Source organism: Triturus cristatus, chromosome 4_2 (genome assembly GCF_964204655.1).
Source record: "Triturus cristatus chromosome 4_2, aTriCri1.1, whole genome shotgun sequence".
Classification (NCBI taxonomy): Eukaryota; Metazoa; Chordata; class Amphibia; order Caudata; family Salamandridae; genus Triturus; species Triturus cristatus.
The window spans coordinates 432,890,809-432,915,721 of record NC_140586.1 but is presented as its reverse complement, the minus strand read 5'-3'; positions in this window follow the sequence as shown (position 1 = coordinate 432,915,721).

Below are 24,913 nucleotides of genomic sequence, written 5' to 3'. Positions count from 1 at the left end.
GTTGCTGCCACTGATTTCAGGCACGCAGGAAGAGCCTGAGCTACGGGATCTAATGTACTAGAAAAATAAGCACATGGTTTGTGTGATCCTGCTTGTTCCTGAGTGAGTACCGACAAAGCAGTACCTTCGCGTTCTGTAACAAAGAGTGTAAACTGTTTACTGTAGCATGGTGTTGCTAAAACAGGTGCTTGACATAAAGCTTTCTTTAAGCTTTCAAAGGCATGTGTATGTTCTTGAGTCCAAGGGAGGACAGTCGACGTGGCTGCCTCCTGTGTTGTCAACTGAATGAGTGGTTTTGCTAGAAATGCATATTGAGGGATCCACTGCCTACAGTATGAAGTGAGACCTATAAAAGCCCGCACCTCCTTTTGTGTCTTGGGTGGTGGCATGTTAGCGATTAACTGGATGCGATCGGGTGTAAGCTGTCTTCCCTCCTTGGACAGCAAGTGCCCAAGGTAAACAACTTGCTGGACACAGAATTGCAGCTTAGAAGGGGACACCTTGTGCCCCTTGTCGGCCAGAAATTTTAAAACCGTCAGTGACGCTTTTTCACAATCAGGTTCGCTTCGGGCGGTGATCAGCAGATCATCGACATACTGAAGCAAGGCAGTGTTAACTGGCATGTGGATACTGTCAAGTTCTCGTTTCAGTGCTTGGCTATAGATGCTGGGGCTTTCTGTGAATCCTTGAGGTGCGCGGGTGAATTTAAAACTTCGTCCATTTAAACTGAATCCGAACAAATATTGACTTTCCGGATCTATTGGGACGCTAAAGAAATCATTCTTGAGATCAATTACAGTAAAGAACGTTGCTTCTGAATCAATAGCTGTTAATAATGAAGAGATATCTGGGACCACAGGGTATTGTGGTACAATACATTTATTTAATTCGCGCAGATCAATAACTAATCGATATACTGGTGGTGCTTTTGGATCCGTTCTTTTAAGAATCGGAATTATCGGGGAATTACATACATTGGAGTCGGTTTCTACAACCACTCCTTGTGCAATGAGCTCGTCAATGATTTGCAGCAAAGCCACAACAGCATCTGGTGGTAACTTGTATTGTCGCATTCGTGGTAGTACTACTCCTGTTTTTAGTGTGACTCGATATGGTGTAATGTTCATGCAACCAACATCAGTGAGGCCTTGCGCCCATAAATGTGTAGGTAAATTCTGCAGCCGGTGATCCATGTCTCTGGACACGTAGTGACCTTTGAAGTCACGTAAAAATAATCGTACTCCTTCTGGAGAACAACATATTATAGCTCCTAGAGCTTTCAATGTTTTTATACCTAACAAGTTTTCTGGACATGATTTAGTAAGCAATAAATCTGTAGTTCGTGTCAATGGACCAACCGTAAGTGGAAGGGGTTGCGTTACTTCATTAATGATAGGCTTTCCTGAGAATCCAAGGGAAATATTCTGTGAGCCTGAGAGGGGTGCCCCTGGAACTTCACTGCGTCGTATAGTTGTTCTGCTTGCCCCTGTATCAAGTAAAAACTTTCTGTCTTCCCCTAATAGTTCACTATGTACATAAGGTCCCTCTTGATCTACAGGAACCTCGATAAGGGGTAAGCCAACTTCCCTCTCTAGGCTATTTCATGTGTATCGCTGATAATCGGGATAGTCATTTTGTGCATACTGGTACATCTGTTGTGTCGTTGCTTGTGTTGCAGCAATAGGCTGCTGCTGCGATGGTGCTACGGTCTGTTGTGGAGCTGCCTGTTGCGGAGCTGGCCTAGATTGTGCGTGCTGAGGGATTTGTTGTTGGTTCTGATCCTGTCTAGGTGGACGTGGTCTTTCCTGGGTTCTACCCGTGGCGATATTATGTTTCAGAACTGGACAATCGTGTATATAATGACCTTGTTGTTTACAATAGTTGCATGTCCCTTTCGCCGGACCTGCGGAATCACCTTTTTTATGACCATCAGCTGGAACTGACTGAGCAACAAGCATTTTCATTTTCGTATCCTTCATACGTCTTTGTTCATGTTCTTGTTCTTCTCTAATTCTATTGTGGTGATATTGTAACATCTGTAACATCTGTGACGGGGTGTTACCTTGCCAGGTACTCTCGAATTTCAATACTCTATTCTTGACTTGTGGTAGGGAATTTTCAACTAATTTTGTCACAAACAGATGTGGGTATGACTCGCTACTTGCTTTTATGCCACTGTTTATACCAAAACATTTTTCAAATCGGGAATAGTAATCACTAGTGTCTTCATCTTGCTTTTGTTTACAGGCTGAGATTGCACCCCAGTCCTCCTTTTTCGTAGTTAATAAACGTGGCAGTACCTGCACTAGTAATCCTGGTAGTGCTGTAGTCTTTTCCCCAAGCCCTGATCCTGCAGCTCGAGCCTTTTCTTCGTTTTCTAATGCTGTCCAATCTATCTTTTGGTCTCCCACCTCCCATTCCTTTTCTTTGAGTTTCTCGTAAACACCGGCAGGCATTAATACTTTTAATATTTTCATAATGTCGGGGTAGGTATACTCTCCCATGAGTAACATGTCTTTTATCTCACGGTGGAAACCTGCTGGATCCTTGTCATGGCTGGGTACTACTTTCTTCATTTCTAATAATTCAATTTTAGTTATAGGCGTGTACACAAACACGCGTTTAAAAATATTATCTTCACCTCTGATTGGGTGTACTTCGCGTAAGGGATTCTGTCTATCTATATGATACATTTTTCTTCCCATAGTGGGAACTGAAACATGTTCTGGGCCTACGAAAACTATATACTGGTTTCGAAATTCTAGAATTTCTTTAATTAAATCAGTACCTGAACCTCTCCATTTATTCGTGAGTAATTCTGTCAATATGTCAGGTAGGGGTCCAGGATCGGAGTGTTGGCTTTTATATAATATAAGGAGGTGTTGAATCATATATATACCAGCTAAACGCTGTTCGTCTGGGGCAAGGTTCAGAAACGTGTGTGCTAGTGCATCATCACTGTATTTACTGGGACTGTCAGCCCATTGTACTGCTGACCTGGCTAATTCTTGTTCATCCATGGAATCGAGCATATGGTACCCCCTTCGGTCTCGGAGTAATTTATCAGCGGCTTGAAATAGGTGTTCAGGAGACCTTATATTTAACATAGGGGTTTGAAAATGTCTATTACATTCTGGACGTATCGGACGTATCGGATCATTAAAGCATCTGGTATTATTAAAAGATCTTCCTTTACCTACATAAGCCATCGTTTCTAATTGTCCTGTAGACATTTCGTCCTCCTCTCCCTCTGATTCATGTTGATCTGACTCTAATCTTTCTGTATGTATTCGTTCTACTTCTTTGCGAATCTTACGGCACATAACTACTATACATGTCTGTTTATCATGTTTCCCTTCTGATATATTCTGACCCCATTTGGTAAGTACTTGCATTTCCTCCTGATCTACCCCAGGCCTATCTCTGTTTCTGACCACACAGTTTATGAAGAAGCGTAACAGTTGTCTCTGTACATCCACTTTCTGGTATTCCATGGCTTCGTCAATACTTTCAGGGCCTCGCCCTGATTGGACAAAGTGATATATATTGTCTAAATGTGCCACCATTCCTGGTAGCGTCGCTAAATACCTTGAAGCTCGTCGTATATGTAGTGATGACAGCAGCATACCGTCCCGTCTACCGGGCACGGGATCATATCTACAATCCACTAGATGCTCTTTAAACATGTCGGAAGTTGCTAGTTGGGGTGTACGTTCGTAGGCTAAATCTCTAAGGGATAATTTATTTCCTCGGGGTGGCGTGGCAAAAATTTCTGTCGTACCTCCTGTCGCACCGCCTGAGGTGCTAGGCACGAAAGGATTTGTTGGATGTAAGATAGAAACTGTAGATGTAGGAAAAGCGGTAGAAACAGATGGACCTGTGGGAATGTGCGTAGGAGTTTGTTGTTGCGGGGATACAGACGGATGATCTTGGCGTTGAGCACCATCGGTGGGCTGCGTGTGTGGCGGAGCATTAGCATATTCAGGAGCTACATCATCTAAATAGGAAGAAAGGAAAATATCTTTTGCTGTTTTGGGATGTGCTTTTATCGGGAGTAATGGAGGTGTCAAGTTTTTCGGTATTTCCGGGGTGGCCTGAGGTAACCCTTCGGCCAGAAGAGGATACATACCATTCATAAGAGTGTTTCGTTGTCTGTCTACTTGTTCTGCTTTTACTCGGGTACCTTCCTCAATTAATAAATTTTCTCTGTTTTTTTTCGAATTCTCCCTACTTTTCTCTTCCTGTCTGAGCGTTTTTTCTGTACGTCTATATGATTCTTTACGCCATAATTCAATGGCATCTTTCTGTGACTGTCTGGCTTTCTTTTTCCATAATACTTCTTCTACTCTCATGATGTAATCTGCATCCCAGGTCCCAGCTGCGGGCCATCTCTGACTTTCTGGTAAATCTTTGGTGTAGTCCACCCATAAATCAAGAAATAATACGGCGTCTAGGCCATGTTTATGATACATAAAGTACCCTGGAGTGTCCCTAGGTGGAATGGGAACAGCTTCTTCGAGTACCCCTTTTCTGGTTTTGATCTGTCTTAATTTTGAAAAGAGCGGCATTTTTAAACCTTATTATTTGAACACGCTTAATACAATAAACACAATAATGAACAATCATTCACACCACAATATGTAGAACGTATTAAAACATTTAACATTTAACAGTTTTAACGAACGATGATAACTAATAGAAAACTAGTTACTGACATAATACTAACACTAGATAATACTGAATTATATGCAAGACATACTAGATATACTGCTAAACAGTACAGATACACTGCTGAAACAGTGCAGACCGGATTTGTGTACCCAAACCCGTCTTGACCGGCACAACCTATGTGCACGTTTAAATGCCTCCCCGGCAACGGTACTCACCGGGTAGCACGGAACGGAAGGCCTCGGAACTGAACTGGACTGGACCGGACTGGACTGGACTCGACTGGACTTGGAACTTCGGAACCTGGTGGGCCTCGGTATACCTCGGATCTTGCTCTCTCAGCTAGGCTCTGGTCGGGATACTTCGCACTTCTCACCGCCTCGTCTGGGTGTTGATCGCAGCCTCAGTCGCCCCCGCTTGGCCGGAGGGAGATACAGGAAATCCTGCAGGTACGCGTTTTTGTCCGTTCAGCTGTGGCAGGAGACCGGGCCTGCAACGCACCTCCGGCGCGTGAGATGAGAAAGTGTCCCTGTTCGGGCGCCAATTTATGTGGTAAATATTTAATTACCGGTACTATTTTTTATGCGGTAAAGTCTAGTAAGAATAACTCAGTAAAAATAAGAGGCAGAATCCGTGGTATTAGAGGTTCTGAAAGGCTTTATTCCTCTACAAAGGAATTATGGTTCGAACCATAGGCTCCAAATTCCATCACCACGAAGGTTCAGGAAGGGAAGGCAATACATTATTGACAAGTAAAGATATTTATATGAAAAGCATTACATTAAGACAGATGCAGGAGGCGTAACAGCTGATAGTACAGATAATAATACACATACGTAATGAAAAAGGGCGTACATATAGGCGTAACTAGAAACGTCATTAAACATGATGTCACAAGTGGGTGGATCCATAAGAGAATCCTGCAATGTCAGCAGAAAATACTTGGCAGAGATGCGCGCGAAGCCGCATGACGTGTGATTTACGTGCAACTAGAGGGTGAAGGGGACTTGACATTTAGCTCTACATGTGGAGACAGAAGTCTGGGGGGTCATGTCAACCTAATCCCAAATCATATCTAATATCTTATGTTTAAAGAACTGTATTATCCAAAAGGAAAGGTCTCTAGGATGGAATCTATTCTATACTGACTGTTAGTGCGTGTACAAGCGTCTAAGTGTCTACATGAGATGCGAGGGGGCAGGAATCTTCCATGGTAACAGGGGCTATGAATTACTTGCATGAGGACAGTGAGGCCTGGCCCTTTGCTCGGTAGCTGGAAGAATGTTTATCTAAACTACTAGACAGGAATACATCGGGTGAGGAGCGGAGCAGATAATCTTTAAGGTGAAATACAGTTTTTGGCAGGCAACAGGCTGGATCAGGTACCGTTAGCCGCGCAGGGAGTAGGACAAAGTTCATGGATACAGATGCGGGCTCGGACTGGAGCTGTCAGAGGCAGAAGGCAGGAAAAGGCTTGATGGCAGAATTCAGGGCCTACTCGCCTGAATCTGTAAAATGTGGAAAGTGAACCACATAAAGTCGGTGGCCTTTCATACTTAGGAATGGAATATCTGACCCATTCATGGCGGATCTGAAAGAGGACATGTTGACGGTGGACGCACATGTATTTGCGTCTTCATAACTGGAACTGGAGGGAACATACATGTACTTGTAGCATGCACATGGAGCCGTTGGGGTCTACGATAGGGGACATAACTGATCACAAAATTCATATTTCCTCAATACATTGCACACAGTTCACTGTAGCACTATGTGTCTTAATGCCGGAGGCATTCTACAGGTGTATGGACAGTGACTAGATAGTGAGAGTGCTGGTAGTTGACAGGAGGGTGAGATTTTAAGTGCTTGCACTTTGGCACAGAAATTAGATAAGGACATGCTTCTATCAGCATGATTGCAGGAGTGGACAGAGAGTGACAGTCTGATTGGGGCACTGCCTGAATACTACCTGGCTTATTCCAAGTGAGAATCAGTAGTCTGCTGGTGGTTAGAGGCCTGCATAGATTGCTCACATTTGACTGTAGCACTGCGTGTCTTAATGCCTGAGTCACTCTACAAGTGCATGGATAGTGCCTGGACTGTTACACTGCTTGTCATTGACTGCAGGGAGAGTTTATAAGTGCTTCTATGTTTGCACAGGCATTAGATAAGGTTATGGTTCTGTTAGCATTATTGCAGGAGTGGACAGAGAGTGACAGTCTGATTGGGGCACTGCACGAATACTACCTGGCTTATTGCAAGGGTGAATAAGTAGTCTGCAGGGGGTTAGGGGCCTGCATAGATTGTACACATTTGACGGTAGCACTATGTGTCTTAATGCCTGAGACATTCTACAGGTGTATGGATAGTGACTAGATAGTGAGAGTGCTGGTAGTTGAAAGGAGAACGAGTTTTTAAGTGCTTGTGTGTTGGCACAGCGATTAGATAAGGACATGCTTCTGTCAGGAAAATGGCAGGAGTAGACAGAGTCTGATAGGCTGATTTTGCACTGCATGAATTCTACCTGGCTTATACCAAGGGTGAATCAGTAGTCTGCTGGGGGTTACAGGCCTGCATACATTGCACACATTTCACTGTGGCACTATGTGTCTTAACGACTGAGGCATTCTACAGGAGTTTAGACAGTGACTAGATAGTGAGAGAGCTGGTAGTTGACAGGAGGGTGAGTTTATAAGTGCTTGTGTGTTGGCACAGAAATTAATTAGATAAGGACATGCTTCTGTCAGGATGATTGCAGGAGTGCACGGAGAATGACAATCTGATTGGGGCATTGCATGAATACTACCTGGCTCATTCCAAGGGTCAATCAGTAGTCTGCTGGTGGTTAGAGGCCTGCATAGATTGAGCACATTTGACTGTAGCACTGCTTGTTTTAATGCCTGAGTCGCTCTACAAGTGCATGGATAGTGACTGGAAAGTTACCCTGCTTGTCATTGACTGCAGGGAGAGTTTATAAGTGCTTCTATGTTTGCACAGACATTAGATAAGGATATGGTTCTGTCAGCATTATTGCAGGAGTGGACAGAGAGTGACAGTCTGATTGGGGCACTGCATGAATACTACCTGGGTTATTCCAAGGGTGAATCAGTAGTCTGCTGGGAGTTAGAGGCCTGCATAGATTGTGCACATTTCACTGTACATCTCCTCGTCTTAATGAGTGAGTCATTCTACAAGTGCATGAATATGGAGAGGATAGTTAAAGTGGTGGTAGTTGACAGCAGGGAGAGTTTATTAGTGCTTGTGTGTTGGCACAGCGATTAGATAAGGACATGCTTCTGTCAGGATAAGTGCAGGAGTGGACAGAGTCTGATAGGCTGATTGGGGCACTGCATGAATACTACCTAGCTCATTGCAAGGGTGAATCAGAAGTCTGCTGGGGGTTACAGGCCTCCATACATTGCACATATTTTTCTGTAGCACTATGTGTCTTAATGTCTGAGGCATTCTATAGGTGTATGCACAGTGACTAGATAGTGAGCATGCTGGTAGACGAGAGGAGGGTGAGTTTGTAAGTGCTTGAGTGTTGGCACAGAAATTAGATAATGTAATGCTTCTGTCAGGATGATTGCAGGAGTGGGCAGAGAGTGACAGTCTGATTGCGGCACTGCATGAATACTACCTCGCTTATTCCAAGGGTGAATCAGTAGTCTGCTGGTGGTTAGAGGCCTGCATAGATTGCGCACATTTGACTGTAGCACTGCTTGTCTTAATGCCTGAGTTGCTCTACAAGTGCATGGATAGTGACTGGAAAATTACACTGCTTGTCATTGACTACAGGGAGAGTTTATAAGTGCTTGTATGTTGGCACAGCCATTAGATAAGGATATGGTTCTGTCAGCATGATTGCAGGAGTGGACAAAGAGTGACAGCCTGATTGGGGAACTACATAAATACTATCTGGCTTATTCCAAGGGTGAATTAGTAGTCTGCAGGGGGTTAGGAGCCTGCATACATTGCACACATTTCACTGTAGCACTAAGGTGCCGATCACGATCCGGTAAAAAAAAGACCCATCCGACTCGTATCCGGTCTTTTTACCGTACGAATCGTACAAGTGCCGTACAAACTGGCAATCACGATTCGCATGGTAAAAAGTCCATACGAACCGCCGTGGGAATTATTCCCCACACGTCCTCGGGTCGGAAAATGTGTCTGACACGTCCTCGGACGATTTACCGTACAAATGTGAAAAGTGAAGTCCGACCGAGGAATCACGATCCAACCCGTGCGTCCGATCTTACAACCGTATGGTAAAAACACCGTCCGCACCGAACTCCCATAGCAACCATGGAGACATGTGCCCGCATACGCGCCCAACACTCCCCCCAGCACCCATACGTTCGAGTCGTACTCCCCGTGTATGTACACCCCCCCTGTATGTACACCCGTGTACGTGTCGAACCCCCACCCGTGTATGTACACCCGTGTACGTTCGAGTCATACCCCCACCCCTGTACGTGTCGTACCACCGTGTATGTACACCCCAGTACGTTCGAGTCCTACCCCCACCCCTGTACGTGTCGTACCACTGTGTATGTACACCCCTGTACGTTTGAGTCGTACCCCCACCCCTGTACGTGTCGTACCACCGTGTATGTACACCCCTGTACGTGTCGTACCACTGTGTATGTACACCCCAGTACGTTCGAGTCCTTCCCCCACCCCTGTACGTGTCGTACCACCGTGTATGTACACCCCTGTATGTTCGAGTCCTACCCCCACCCCTGTACGTGTCGTACCACCATGTATGTACACCCCTGTATGTTCGAGTAGTACCCCCACCCGTGTACGTGTCGCACCACCGTGTATGTACACCCCTGTACGTTCGAGTCCTACCCCCACCCGTGTACGTGTCGTACCACCGTGTATGTACACCCCTGTACGTTCGAGTCGTACCCCCACCTGTGTACGTGTCGTACCACCGTGTATGTACACCCCTGTACATGTTGTACCACCGTGTATGTACACCCCAGTACGTTCGAGTCCTACCCCCACCCCTGTACGTGTCGTACCACCGTGTAGGTACACCCCTGTACGTTCGAGTAGTACCCCCACCCGTGTACGTGTCGTACCACCATGTATGTACACCCCTGTACGTTCGAGTAGTACCCCCACCCGTGTACGTGTCGTACCACCGTGTATGTACACCCCTGTACATTCGAGTAGTACCCCCACCCGTGTACGTGTCATACCACCGTGTATGTACACCCCTGTACGTGTCGTACCACCGTGTATGTACACCCCAGTACGTTCGAGTCCTACCCCCACCCCTGTACGTGTCGTACCACCGTGTATGTACACCCCTGTACGTTCGAGTCGTACCCCCACCCCTGTACGTGTCGTACCACCGTGTATGTGCACCCATGTACGTTCGAGTAGTACCCCCACCCGTGTACGTGTCATACCACCGTGTATGTACACCCCTGTACGTGTCGTACCACCGTGTATGTACACCCCAGTACGTTCGAGTCCTACCCCCACCCCTGTACATGTCGTACCACCGTGTATGTACACCCCTGTACGTTCGAGTCCTACCCCCACCCCTGTACGTGTCGTACCATCGTGTATGTACACCCCTGTACGTTCGAGTAGTACCTCCACCCGTGTACGTGTCGTACCACCGTGTATGTACACCCCTGTACGTTCGAGTAGTACCCCCACCTGTACATTCGAGTAGTACCCCCACCCGTGTACGTGTCGTACCACCGTGTATGTACACCCCTGTACGTTCGAGTCCTACCCCCACCCGTGTACGTGTCGTACCACCGTATATGTACACCCCTGTACGTTCGAGTCGTACCCCCACCCGTGTACGTGTCGTACCACCGTGTATGTACACCCCTGTACGTGTCGTACCACCGTGTATGTACACCCCAGTACGTTCGAGTCCTACCCCCACCCCTGTACGTGTCGTACCACCGTGTATGTACACCCCTGTACGTTCGAGTAGTACCCCCACCCGTGTACGTGTCGTACCACCGTGTATGTAAACCCCTGTACGTTCGAGTCGTACCCCCACCCGTGTACGTATCGTACCACCGTGCATGTACACCCCTGTACGTTCGAGTCCTACCCCCACCCCTGTACGTGTCGTACCACCGTGTATGTACACCCCAGTACGTGTCGTACCCCCTCGTGTATGTACACCCGTGTACGTGTCGAAGCCCCACCCGTGTGTGTACACCCCTGTACATGTCGTACCCCCGTGTACCTACACCCGTGTACGTCAGAGTCGTACCCCCACCCGCGTATGCATGGAGCGTACCCCCACCACAACATCCTAAGGACGGAGCGCACCCCAGGCCCCAACATCACAACCGAATGTACGACTCGTACCAAGCCACACACAAGGACAGCACTGTACAACAAAATGGGTCATGTACACACCGTATACACGCCAAAAAACGCACGTACACAACCAGGACAAACAAAACGACACAAGAATACACCATTCGAATGGCACAAAGCCACAAAACATGTCCAACAACTACCAAAACAACACATTCACTGACCTGCAACTGCCAAAAACAAACAGAGGCCCAAAACACCACCACTCTTTATAACACACCCACCCAAACTTCAAACACAGCCACACCCACCAATGGACCAATAAAAAGGGCCCACACACACAAACCATGAGCCTTTGCAACAGACTCACTGCTGCCAGACCCCACAGACAACCTACAGCACCAAACTAGAAGCTTCACCACACCTTACACTTGCACACCTTCACACAACCACCTTCACAAACACCCCCTCATCACATTCACACACACACCTGCACAACCACACCCACACACCCACAACCATCCACACCAACCCCCCCCACCATCCACACCCACACCCCTCACCATGCCCACTAACAAGAATCCAAAGTTCAGTAACCGAGAGTTGGAGGTCCTTGTCGATGAAATCCTCAGAGTCGAGCCACAGCTCTTTGGAACATTGGGCAGACAGACCAGCATTTCAGAAAAAACAGCCATGTGGCAGACCATCGTCAATGCTGTGAATGCTGTTGCGGACACTAGAAGGAACAAGCAGAAATGCCAAGCCAGGTGGTACGATCTGCGGAGGAGGGTCCGAGCCAAGATGACGGATGAACACAACCAGGCCAACGTCACTGGAGGAGGGCCGTCCCGCAGACCCGTACACTACCATCTCTGGGAGGAGAGGGTGATGGCCATACTGCCGGTGGAGGCAGTCGCAGGATTAGGAGGACTCCGAGACCCGGGTGAGTACACAAACAACGCACCTCACATGGGGGGAACGTCATCCACAACCAAACTCACAAACAGGCACGCAACCACCCCAAGCTATCGCATGACTCAACCACACTCCATGAACACGCACATGCCACTGGCGCCACCATGCCCCATGCACCCAGCTGGACAATGTCAAGTCACAGGCCACAGAAGACACCAACACATGACACGGTAACCCGGATGGCGGGAGGGTGGGCCCAAAAAATCACATAGTGCAACTCAGAAGCAGACAACAATGCCCTCTGCCCATATGGCCTAGGTCACAGCCAGACAAACAGTGTGTCCCCACACAGGAAAGACTCGCCAGCAAATGGCGGACGCCTTGCATTAACACATGGGGGTGAAGGCACTGTTTTGCACATGACAGCAGCTAATGAACAGCCAACATTGTGAAAGAGTGGCAGCGCACACCACCACAGCAGCAGCGCACACTACTCCCAATGGGTGCCTGGAGATCAGAAACAAACTCACATCAACAAGCCAAGGGCCATTCAAAGATCTGCTAACAGTGTGTGCCCAGGAAGCTGGGCTGAGGTGACAGAGGGTGACACACAGAGGGAGGGAGAGGGGGACAGAGAGGGAGGGAGAGGGGGACAGAGAGGGAGGGAGACACAGGGAGACAGACAGAGGGAGGAGGCTGACACACAGAGGGAGGGAGAGGGGGACAGAGAGGGAGGGAGACACAGGGACACGGACAGAGGGAGGAGACTGACACACGGAGGGAGGGAGAGGGGGACAGAGAGGGAGGGAGACACAGGGACACGGACAGAGGGAGGAGGCTGACACACAGAGGGAGGGAGAGAGGGACAGAGAGGGAGGGAGACACAGGGAGACGGACAGAGGGAGGAGGCTAACACACAGAGGGAGGGAGAGGGGGACAGAGAGGGAGGGAGACACAGGGAGAGCAAATCAGCCATGTGGTGTGTGGGAATGTCTGCTCGTCAGCAGGTGGACTGCGTGCATGTAGACAAGGGTGGCCAGTGCCAGCACCCCCCTTCTCCTCCATGGCAAAACACAGGGCCATGTCACAACCTGTGCACGAGCACAACAACAGCTACCTGCATCATATAAGTGTGTGTAACTACTTCATGTGCCCATGTACAGTGCAACACGGAAGGCGCCAATGCACGGCTCGCCACACCTGCCCACTCCACTGCTGACTGCAGTCACACTTGACGCAGCAAGTAAGACTGTGCCACACATAGTTAAAGGCGCCAAAGCAGTGCCCAAGGGACACACCCATGCACAAGTGCACTGTGAGTGGAATGCAAGACAGATCCAAATCCCAGAGGAAATGTTCCAACTTTGAAACTGATGAAACATGGATGTTGCATGGACCAAAATTAACATTGTCTCTCTCACACACAGGTCAACCTCGTGGTTCACCCCCCAACACTGGGGGGGAAGACTCACAGGACCCGGCTCTGCAGGAGGCCGATCCCACCGGCAGCGACGACTCTCACCACTCTGTGGACGACCCCGACCAACCTGGCCCCTCTGGTGTCCAACGACCTGCAGCACCTGCGTCAGGTACAACGGGGCCAACCACCACCCCCACTCCTGCCACATCCCAGGAGACACCCAGGATCCCTGCACCACCACCACAAAGCAGCCAGGCTGGCCAGGAGGGACACGGTGTCTCGGGCACCCAGGAGGAGGCAGGCGACAACGCCATTGCCACCCCTCAGGGGTCCCGGAGACCCGATGTGCCCACAAGGGCAGGCCAGGTGCAAGTGGGCAGGGGTGGTGGGAGTGGAGGACGGCGGAGGCGCCAGCCTGACCAGTTGGCTGGGGATCCGGTATATTCCCATGTCCGAAACATCCTGGACACATACCGGCAGGACACAACGGGCCTGGCCCAGGTTGTGTCCGTCCTGGAGGGGATCAAGACCCAGCAGGCCCAGCAACATGCAGAGCTACATGCCTGTCTACTGCAACACCAACGGAGGATGGAGGATGGACAGGCTGAGCTCGTGACGGTGTACACGGGAATTCACGATACACTCCGTCGGATGGCCGACAAAATGGGCAACCCTCCCTGTGCCAGAAGGCGTAGAACATCACCACCCACAGGGAGGGATCAGGAGGAGGAGGAGGAAACATCCGATGGAGCATCCCAAACATCGTCACGGCCTGCTTCTGAGGGTCCCCGCAGGAGGGCGGGTCGTCCACGGAAAAGACCGTGAGGGTCGGCGCTACAGCACCATCTCCCAGGGCACCTGGCCTGGCACCTGGCCCACTGGAGCAACAGCAGCACAGCATCAAAAGACATTCTCTGCCACATGGCCTTGCTGGTTACTGTCTGACCAATGTTAACAAAGACTGTGGCATGGACTCTGAGGATTTCAAATGGCAAGGACACCAACTCCCCTACTGAACTTTGGATTCCAAACACCCGGAAAGCCCCTCATGTCATACCCCCCCCCCACTAAAATAAAAAGTCACACCCTGAAGAGAAGATGCCTGCTGGTTGCATTATTACCTTACATGTGTCTTGTAAAGTCTAAACATGCCTGAGTTCTCTTTTGACTTCAACCATCCACACCCTGGGGCCTGAGTCTGGCACAGGACACACGGGTCACAGTGTAGTAGGCAAGACAGACATGGAGCACCATACACACCCGTGATGGGCCCAACCAGCTGAGGGGGTGGCCGCACAACCGTGCTGACAGACATATTGAGTACAGCAACAGTCATGCGCAGAGGTCAGGGATCATGTCCAGTGTCCTGGGGGGCACCCAGGAATGTGTAGACAGGTGGCAGAACCATGTCCTGCAAGCTTGAGTCCGGTGGATGCAGATAATGGGGGCCTGGCCAACGTTGGATGCATGGGGATGGCACATGTCACAATACCCACACAGTCATGGACATCATGCACAATACACAGTCTCATCCCACACACACAGCTTGCATCTTGCTACTCGACGCATAGACACATAGCCACTATCAGTGAAAACCATGCCAGACATGCTGGATGCACCGTGGCAACACACCAGCATTGACTGAGAAGAGGCACCTTGGAGGCATAGGGACACCTTTATTAGTCATGTTTTCGGGATTGCAGAGGCAACTTGAAGTACACATGAACACTTCATGTGGAGTAACATGTGGGTCCAACACTGGCACCCCCCTTCTGCAGCACAAATGCGTGATAGCCATGGAACTGGCACACAAGTGTCGGCTAACAGCTAAACACCCACAGCTGCTCACGGAGAGCCTGCCACACACCATTGATCCGCTGATGTGGAAGTCCCCCAGCATGTCAAGCCAATGCAAACCGTATGTGTCCGAGGGCAGTGTTACACACATTGATGCCATCATCACAATCCACTATCCCATCACTGATGACTGTCAACAAGTCTGACCATCTATTCAGGTGTACCCAGCTGCATGTCATGTGTACCATGGTGATGCAACATGGCTGCAGAGGAACCAAACTTCGACAGGGGCAGTGTGCATACATCGTGAACAACTGCCACACCCAATACACCCCTGATGCATCCCTTACCCTAAGGAGACTTCCAAACGTGTCCGTGCCTGTAACGCTGAGTCAGCACACGATGACGTGTCCATGAGGAATAGCAGTGCCACCACAATGCAAGCAGCAGACGGCATGCGCAAGTACCTGGGGAAGAGAGACACACAAGAAGTCAGCCACAAAAAGCACAGCCACTTGCATGTGCATTTACTCGACACATGTATGGATGACAACATGCTAGGTCACAATTATGACTGGGGAAATACAACCATCACTGGCACCATCACTCCAGTGACACACCCACACACACCTCTGACTCACGTGCCATACATGCAGGTGGAGACACACATAGCAACACATGCCACACGGGGACCAATGCGTGCACACTCAGACACTGGTACTCACCACTAAGCAAAGAAGTCGCATATGAGCCGAGTCCGGATGTCCTCTTGCGGCTCCACATCCTCCACATCACTAGCCCCATTGCCAAGCCCTTCGTCCTCCACGGGTGGATGGTCCTGGTCATCTTGATCCAGGATGAGTGGCACAGCTTTCTCAACTGCCATGTTGTGCAGCATGCAGCAGACCATGAAGATTTTGCAGACCTTCGCCGGGGCATATGGGAGTGCGCCGCCGGTCTTGTGTAGGCACCTGAATCGGCTCTTCAGCAGGCCAAACGTCCTCTCTATCACTCGCCTTGTCCGGCCATGGGCGGTGTTGTAGCGGAGCTGGGCCGGCGTGATGGGGTTGCGAAGAGGTGTGATCAGCCATGGCATGTTGGGATAGCCAGCGTCCCCTACATGGGAAGCACATGGACATCGTTAGAACAGGAGAAGCGGTCGTGCTGGAAGTCTACGCAAAATACAGGACAGACAGACTGTACCCACCAACAACACATGCTCGTTCGTTGCGCAGCTGCGTCATCATTTCAGGAGTCCTGCTACACCTCATGATGTAGGCATCGTGTGCTGATCCTGGGAAACAAGCACAGACATGTGAAATCACCATGTTGGACAGACACACCACAAGGGCATTGATGGAGTGGTAGTGCTTGCAATTCTGGTACGCTACCTCCTGTGCGTGTGGTGGTACCAAAGCAACATGTGTCCCATCTATGGACCCAATGACATGGGGCATCCCTCCCAGGGCATAGAATCCACGCTTGACCCCAGTCAACATTTCAGGGGTAGGAAAATGTATGAAGTCATCCAGGTGAATCAACATGGCCTCTAAGAAATCATGCAGCACACGGCAGAACATGCTCTGGGACATGCCACCAACATGAGCTCTGGTATTTTGAAAGGTACCCGTGGCTAGAAAATGTAGGGCTGCCATTACCTTCAGCTTGGGTGTCAGTGTCGTAGGATACCTGTGCAGCGGTTGCAGGTGTGGTGCCAGTCTCGCCGTCAAATCCAGAATCAACAGTTGGGGGAAGCGGTAGCACCGGATACAATCATTCTCCCGCATGTCAGCCAAGTCCGGAATTGGTCGGGGAAGAGGCGGCGCTCTGCAGTAATTTGGAAGTGACAAGGAAGAGTGAGTGCACCACAACAACAAATAATTTGATTGAGAACCTCCACATGCCATGGCATGGGATTAGCTGTGTCCCAGTGCAAGTGAACAGCCAGACGCAAGACAGGAGTGACATACACCCACACATCAGCAGAAGTAGGATGTCGATTGCAGAGACTGGTAGCGGAACACTAGAGCCACAGGTCACATGACATTACACTAGGACAGCCCACACACCTTGCCATGAAGGTGCACATGTCATGACTCACCACACATTCATAGAGAGGATGCAGACATGTCCTTGTTACGCTACTCCGTGTCCCATGCATACATACGCACCTCACATCCGATACCACATGTGGCATGGTGTGCGGAACAGTGTGCCATGGCCATCTAGACACAGACACATGTTGGTTGCTGCAACGGCTGCAGCTTTTGAGGGAGCACAAACATCTACCTAATGTGAACCCCCCACACATACATGACATAGTCACATCGTGCACCGTTGGTAGTGACATGTCAGGTGTGGTAACCCCTGTACCGGGCCTCAGGGGACACTTCCGTGTGTTGGTGTCCGTGCCATGCCAGTGACGCTCATGCCAAGTGTGCAGTACGACATGCACACATGTCAAAGGAGTCAAGGGCATGCCTGGCACACATTGCACCGTCACACATTACATATGTACACATCTCATCATACATCTGGTGCCTTCTCCACTCAGGAGTATTGTGCCACATCACAGCCTTTCACACCTGTGCCCCACACATGTAGTACTGCCCAGACAATGCCTTGATGTCCATCCATGGACAAGTATGTCAGCCCTATTCCTTCCTGTGTGCTGCCTGTCACCACTTTGATGTGTGAAAAACACCGTACTTCTGCTTCCCGTATCACTATGGGAGTGCTGCCGTAAGTGTACCCATCGTGATGGTGAGCGTGCAGGCATGTGTACGGTCCGTACCACTACGAGTACGCATACGCAAGAACACCCATAGTGGTACGGCCCGTACACGCGTGCCTACGTTCACTTTCACTATGGGTGTCCTCGCGTATGCGTACTCGTAGTGGTACGGCCCGTACACACGCCTGTACGCTCCCTATCACTATGGGTGTCCTCGCGTATGCGTACTCATAGTGGTACGGCCCGTACACACGCCTGTACGCTCCCTATCACTATGGGTGTCCTCGCGTATGCGTACTCGTAGTGGTGCGGCCCGTACACACGCCTGTACGCTCCCTATCACTATGGGTGTCCTCGCGTATGCGTACTCGTAGTGGTACGGCCCGTACACACGCCTGTACGCTCCCTATCACTATGGGTGTCCTCGCGTATGCGTACTCGTAGTGGTACGGCCCGTACGCTCCCTATCACTATGGGTGTCCTCGCGTATGCGTACACGTAGTGATAGTGAGCGTACAGGCGTGTGTACGGGCCGTACCACTACGAGTACGCATACGCGAGGACACCCATAGTGATAGGGAGCGTACAGGCGTGTGTACCGGCCGTACCACTACGAGTACGCACATGGGAGGACACCCATAGTGATAGGGAGCGTACAGGCATGTGTACGGGCCGTACCACTACGAGTACGCATACTCGAGGACACCCATAGTGATAGTGAACGTACGCACGCGTGTACGGGCCGTTGCTATGCATTTGGGCTGCCCTAGGGCCCCGGAACGCACCGTACCTGTGTGTGAAGCTCAAAACTACATAGGGGACACATGAGGGACGAGTATTAAGGCCTACATGCATGCTGGTTGTCATGGAGACCAAGTTTAAACTTTGATTTTGTTCTGGAAGGTGCACAGCAGAAGTCAGTTGGAATTAATCTACTTTGTTGCAATGTGTTTGTGGGGTTGACATCATGCTGAAGAAAAAAACAGAATAAGAACCCACTGACTGCTAGGTTTGAAGGGATTGGAGGAAACATAGGATGCAAATGTGAGTGACCAATCACTCTGCACTCCTGTGCATGAAATGGGCCAGCAAGGCAGATATAAGGCAGCCAGGTCCCATGAGGGAGCACTTGCCTGCACATCTCTGTATTCCACGACCCAGCTGCTGCTACTGATTCCCTGGAACCATGTCAAGGGCTGTGGAGAGGTCACAGCCATTCACCCTGGAGGAGAACATGGCTTTGGTGGATGTGATCCTCCCACAGTACCCCATGCTGTATGGGCGACCAGGTTATCAGGTGAGTGCAGTGTCCACTGGCACAGACTGTGTCCCTTTTTTGTGACTGTGACTTCTGCCAATTGTGTCCAGGTGTGACACACATGCTATGTACTGTAGGGGGGGGTCCCAGGGGGGGGAATGCCTGATGTCTCCCAGCAGTGCCCAGAGACAGGAGGGGTGTGTGCAGAGTCCCCCCAGCAGTGCCCAGAGACAGGAGGGGTGGGTGCCTTTCACTCCCAGCAGTGCCGAGAGACAGGAGGGGTGTGTAAGAGTCCCCCCAGCAGTGCCGAGAGACAGGAGGGGTATGTGCAGAGTCCCCCCAGCAGTGCCCAGAGACAGGAGGGGTGGGTGCCTATCACTACCAGCAGTGCCCAGAGACAGGAGGGGTGGGTGCCTATCACTCCCAGCAGTGCCGAGAGACAGGAGGGGTGTGTGCAGAGTCCCCCCAGCAGTGCCGAGAGACAGGAGGGGTGGGTGCCTATCACTCCCAGCAGTGCCCAGAGACAGGAGGGGTGGGTGCCTATCACTCCCAGCAGTGCCCAGAGACAGGAGGGGTGGGTGTGATGCACAGTGTGAGCCTGGATCATTTATTGTGTAGTTGCCCTCATTCCACCTGTGTCCTTTCAATGGCATGTACTGCTTTTGGCCTTCCCCAGAGGATCATGTCCCTATGACAAAGGTGCAATGCGTTGGATGCATACTATGCCTTGTTGTAAACAGCAAATGTGTTCTAAAATGTGTCTCTGTGACATGTGCCAGGTGTATTGATGTAGTGTCACTTGTTCATCCTCACAGGTAGACGCCTCTGCCAAGGAGCACATATGGCTGACCGCCGTCAGCGCCGTGAGGAGTGCGGATGGTCGGAAGCGGCGCCTGTCCCAGGTGAGGAAACGCTGGCAGGATATCCGGTGCTGGACGCGGAGGATCGCACGGGTCCTGCTGGGGGACTCACCTGAGAGCCATAAGAACCGCGGGCGCCGCCGTCTCTCCCACATCCACAAGCGTGTGCTGGCGGTGTTCTTTCCAGACTTGGACAGGCGCCTACAGGAGATGCAGCAGCCGGAAGGGGGTAGGTACATGTGTGTTTGTTGTGTTTCACCAGCATTTGTACGTGCACTGTTCCATGGATACACTGCCAGGGTTTTATGGTGCTGTGCAGATCCTGTTACCCACAGTATTGCAGTGCTCTCCTGCCTCCCTTCCCCTCCTTGCAATGTGTTCCCTGGTCTGTGTGTAGTCACTCCGTCACAAGGTTATGTAGCCTGGCACCTTCTCCAAGTGTACTATGCCTGCAGCATCATGTGTGGGGGTGGTGTGTAACAGGTTTTGGGACCTTGCCTGTGCCCTGTCCAGTTCTGGACTTGTGGGTTCCATGTCAGTTGGCACTAATGCTGAGTCCAGACATGGGAGTTAATCTCTCAAGTGCGAGGCCTTCCAGCACGCATGTCCTATGTGGTGGCCTGTGACATGATGTGCATGAGTGTGCGGTACGGATAGTGCAGGGATGTTAGCGTGTCTTGCAGTCATTCCCATTCAGGAGCATGGAGTTGTGTGGCCACTACTGTCCCCAGGGGCATCTTTTCCTAGGTATCATGTGTGTAATCCGAAAATGTCGACAATCTCTGTGTCTACAGCATAGGTTGTGCTCTGTGCCATTGTCCCCTGGCACCATGTATATTGACGTGAAATGTAGTACAAGTGTCCACTGTCCAGCCTGACCTGATTTTCCGAGTACATACTCACGGTGGCCATTGCCTGTGTGTCTTTTTACAATCATCTGATGATGCCCATTTGTACATGATTATTTGGACAGGCGCACCTTGGGTATTTTGTGTGCAATATTGGATTTTTGCATCCCATGTGTATTTCACCCAGACTAAGAGATGTACGTGCTTCCTGTGTCTCCAAAGAATTATCTCATGTAGGGGGTGGGTGGTGCGGGCATGGCCTACATGTCAAGACCTGAAATCTCCTTGCTAGGACTGGCCAGTGTGGGATGTTTGTCTGGACATACACTCAAGGTGCAGTGTGCCAGTCAGGGTGAGCATGTTATCAGTATTACCTATGCTGCATGTGCCTCTAGTTCCTGGATATGGTCCCTGCTCATCCCTATTTCCTGCCACGCTGTGTGGTGCAGATGCAGTGCTGGATTGTCCCCAGGGCCTTGCTCCTCAGTCAAAATTCCATGTCATCTCATTTGCTATTGTGTCATGCTCTCCATAGTTTTTCCTTGGCATGGTGGGTCAAACAACTGTGTCTTGCAGGGCCTACATATGTACCTTGTTTTGTAGTTGTAACTCTTCTTTTGTTTCAGGCTATGCACTGTAACCTAAGTAGATTGGACTCATGTGACATATGTATACAGGTGTATGATTAATTTCTGTCTCTTCACCCTGCCCACAGCATCGTCGGGGGACACGGAGGGAGACATGGACACAGACGGCGCAGAGGGACCGTGCACCAGTGCCAGCGGTGACATCGTGGCTGGCACATCGAGTGGGACTGAGGCGGAGGAGAGTGAAGCCGGGGACCTGTCGACTGGCACAACAGAGTATGAAGCTGACGGGTCCAAGGATGATCTCTCCGAGTGGGCGGTGGCTGCACCACCATCTGACAGCAGCCCTACATCTCGCACCGCCCCCTCCATTGGCATCAGCCACCTCCCACGTGCTCGTGTCCCTTCCCAGCGTGCCCAGTCACCGCATGTCTCCTTCCTGCCAGGCACCGCACCCCCCTGCCCCTGTCTCCACTGCTGCCGCCAATGCCGAGTCTGTGGACATCCAGCGGCAGTTGCAGGTTGGTCAGACTGCGATCCTTAATGTCCTCCATGCCCACAGCCAGGTCCTCAACAACATGGAGGCATACTTGGAGGGCATTCATTCATCGCAGGCTGACCAACGCTACTTGCTGAGGTCCATAGACTCGACACTGACTGCAGCAGTGGGTCTCCTGCAGCGCTACATCCCACCCCCTACCCCTGCCCCTTCCACACTTCCCACTCCCATGCCTGTCCCACATACACCCAGACGTCAGCATGCACCCACCACAACAGACACAGGCACCATACCAGCAGGGAAGGTCTGCCGCACACCTCCTGACACGCACACACAGGGTGTAATAGGCACACCCACTGGGTCGGGGGGCAAACGTGTGACACGCAGCCAGAGTGGGAGTCCGCATTCCACCCAATCCACTCCCTCCAAATCCCCTCCCCTCAGCTCTCCTGGCCACATCTCCCCCGAAGACTCCATCATGGCCGCTCTGTCCCTGAGCCCCACAGTGACACCACCCCGCAAGCGGTCAAGGAAGTCCACGGTCAGGGTGCTTGAGTCCCCCCCTGTCCACACCCTCCCCCAGTGGCGCTGCGACCCATCCCTCTGACCCCCCCCTCCTTGGGGCCTGTGGTTCCTTCAGGTGCAGGGGAGTCCCTGGAGGACCTTGCTAAGGTGTGCAGCGCACTCCTAGAATCCACCTTTGGCCCTGCCCCACCCCCTGTGGTGGAGTCCTCCATCCCTGCACCCACGTCGCCTACCCTTCGCCCTCCTGTCCCTCCGGTGCCTGTTCCTTCCACCCCACATGATGCCCTCACCCCTGTGGAAGACGACGGAATGTAACTGTGCAGGCAAGCTAGGGGACACGCATCCTACTGTGTCCCCCATCCAGCTGTGACTCATGGACTGCCCTATGGGCTTTGTAAATATTGAACTTTCTACTAACACACTATTTAGGATCATGCTGATTAAAGCCATTTTTGTTTCCTTTGAACACTACTGCTTTTCTGATGTTGCTGTTGGTGGGGCTGCGACCTGATTTTGGGTGGTAATCATGTGTTGGGTGTGTGGGAAATGTAGTAGTGTGCTGGTCATAGGGCGGACCCTGGTATCTGTGTGCCATCACACGGTGTTAGCTAGGTTTCTCTGTCCATGTATGCAGTTGCTGCATGGTGAAATTGTCCCAAGGTGTATTCCTTCCTCTGTGTACCCTGACATCTTCCCTGCAGGGTGTTCCCAATATGTGGTGCTGAGCTGTGTCTACATCAGCTGGGTGTGTGACGGACTCCTTCCACTTTGCACATGCATGCTGAGCGATGTCTCCACCTGCATCATTCGTGGAATCCTTGGTAGTCATAGTACTTGTGTGTGTGGACTATTGACATGACTTCATGTGGACATGTTTTCTTTTCGGCGCTATGCATGCGTATACTCCCAGCCTCGCACACATGTGGTACATGTACTGCAGGGTCTTTGTGCACCTGACTGACATTTGTGGGCATGGTATCTGTGGCTACTCCACCCTTTGCGTTCCATGGGCACTGCTGGGAGTGTTAAGCACCCACCCCTCCTGTCTCTGGGCACTGCTGGGGGGACTCTGCACCCACCCCTCCTGTCTCTGGGCACTGCTGGGAGGACTCTGCACCCACCCCTCCTGTCTCTGGGCACTGCTGGGAGTGATAGGCACCCACCCCTCCTGTCTCTGGGCACTGCTGGGGGGACTCTGCACACACCCCTCCTGTCTCTGGGCACTGCTGGGGGGACTCTGCACCCACCCCTCCTGTCTCTGGGCACTGCTGGGGGGACTCTGCACACACCCCTCCTGTCTCTGGGCACTGCTGGGGGGACTCTGCACACACCCCTCCTGTCTCTCGGCACTGCTGGGGGGACTCTGCACCCACCCCTCCTGTCTCTGGGCACTGCTGGGAGTGATAGGCACCCACCCCTCCTGTCTCTGGGCACTGCTGGGGGGACTCTGCACACACCCCTCCTGTCTCTGGGCACTGCTGGGAGTGATAGGCACCCACCCCTCATATGTCTGGGCACTGCTGGGGGGACTCTGCACACACCCCTCCTGTCTCTGGGCACTGCTGGGAGTATTAGGCACCCACCCCTCCTGTCTCTGGGCACTGCTGGGGGGACTCTGCACCCACCCCTCCTGTCTCTGGGCACTGCTGGGGGGACTCTGCACACACCCCTCCTGTCTCTGGGCACTGCTGGGGGGACTCTGCACACACCCCTCCTGTCTCTCGGCACTGCTGGGGGGACTCTGCACCCACCCCTCCTGTCTCTGGGCACTGCTGGGAGTGATAGGCACCCACCCCTCCTGTCTCTGGGCACTGCTGGGGGGACTCTGCACCCACCTCTCCTGTCTCTGGGCACTGCTGGGGGGACTCTGCACACACCCCTCCTGTCTCTGGGCACTGCTGGGGGGACTCTGCACACACCCCTCCTGTCTCTCGGCACTGCTGGGGGGACTCTGCACCCACCCCTCCTGTCTCTGGGCACTGCTGGGAGTGATAGGCACCCACCCCTCCTGTCTCTGGGCACTGCTGGGGGGACTCTGCACACACCCCTCCTGTCTCTGGGCACTGCTGGGAGTGATAGGCACCCACCCCTCATATGTCTGGGCACTGCTGGGGGACTCTGCACACACCCCTCCTGTCTCTGGGCACTGCTGGGAGTGATAGGCACCCACCCCTCCTGTCTCTGGGCACTGCTGGGGGGACTCTGCACCCACCCCTCCTGTCTCTGGGCACTGCTGGGAGTGATAGGCACCCACCCCTCCTGTCTCTGGGCACTGCTGGGGGGACTCTGCACCCACCCCTCCTGTCTCTGGGCACTGCTGGGGGGACTCTGCACACACCCCTCCTGTCTCTGGGCACTGCTGGGGGGACTCTGCACACACCCCTCCTGTCTCTCGGCACTGCTGGGGGGACTCTGCACCCACCCCTCCTGTCTCTGGGCACTGCTGGGAGTGATAGGCACCCACCCCTCCTGTCTCTGGGCACTGCTGGGGGG